This window comes from Notothenia coriiceps, unplaced genomic scaffold, assembly GCF_000735185.1.
Source record: "Notothenia coriiceps isolate Sejong01 unplaced genomic scaffold, NC01 NC01_scaffold00036822, whole genome shotgun sequence".
Lineage (NCBI taxonomy): Eukaryota > Metazoa > Chordata > Actinopteri > Perciformes > Nototheniidae > Notothenia > Notothenia coriiceps.
The window spans coordinates 190,137-191,487 of NW_011369523.1; positions in this window are offsets into that span (position 1 = coordinate 190,137).

Below are 1,351 nucleotides of genomic sequence, written 5' to 3' on the forward strand. Positions count from 1 at the left end.
AACGTCACGAGGAGCAACCGGTGTTTGCCTTGACCCATGCCTCCACGGGTCCGAATTTGACATCCCCTAAGAGCCTCGTGTCACCGGGGTCTCCCGTTCCACGCGTCCGGGTAGCCACACACCTGTACGGGACCGCGGACGGTTCGTCGACAAGGTCGATACCTATTTATCGTCCCCGTCTACCCCGAGTTTATCGGTACTTCCGTGGGTAGATCCTCTTCCTCGTGAGACTTTGATTTTGCCTGACTCTCCTCAACCGCGGGGGGTCAGGAAATTAGTCCGTATTCATTCGGTTGGTACTTCTTGTTTCAGTAGGTTAGGATAAAGGTCGCGCCTTTCAGCGCATCCTTTAGCGTCGCCTAACCACCGGCGACCAGGAGCGAAGGCCTCCTGTTGTGCTGCTTTCTGGGATATGGTGTTTCCTCCCAGGACAGGCTAAGTTGTCGTGGGGCAGGCTACGTGAAGTACGCAACAGCCTCATGTAAACATTACCGTTTGGAAGTACGTTACATCGTAACTCTCTTCTTCGACTAACCATCTATCGTGGACACGACTCCTTGCCCCTCACCTCCGAGGACCCTTAGGTCCTTGCAGGCCTAGCACATAGCGTCTCACCTCTTCTACGTGTAAGTAGTGACGTAGACGCACCGCTTGCTTCCGGGCGCCGACGTTGTCCCCCCCGCATCCATTACGACCCGGAGTCCGCGCCCGCATTCCGAGAGGCAGCCCAAATTAGAAGTATTGGCATCCCTAGGAATAAACGTCTCGAAGAGTCCCGTTGGGTCATTTGTGTCAGTTATCAGCACAATGAGTGGTGGTTGTACCGTGGTAGAACTCTCCACCTCTTCAAAAGAGACTCCTGGAATCGTTTGTCGTCAGGCTCTACAGGGTCGCGTTTGTTGAAGGGACCGTTAGGACCCACTGAAAGTTGCGGTTCGGAACCTTGGTCTCCGCGTGGGATGGGCTATGGTGCCTGAGATGGTTGAGCGTACCACGTTATGGAGGTACCGGGGAAGAGTACCCTGTGCTCGATGACGTCACTTTGGGTTACGAGGCCTTTTCTTGCTCGGTGGTCATATGATTCAGTCAACCTGATGTATGAACACTCCGGTTTTTCACCTCCTTGAGGTAGGACTTACGACTGCATGTAGTTGCCAAGGACGAGGACCTCCCGGCGACTTGCCGTACCTGGGTTCACATTACCTTGAGGTTGGAGGGGGCAGTTGTAGTTTTTGAGGTCGGAAGAGATTACGTTGCCATCTCAGGGGACCAAGAGATCAGGAAAGGGGATCTGCCTTACGATGTGCGGTGGAGCGGCTTTGTACCAGCAGAAGGAGACTTACACACTCGG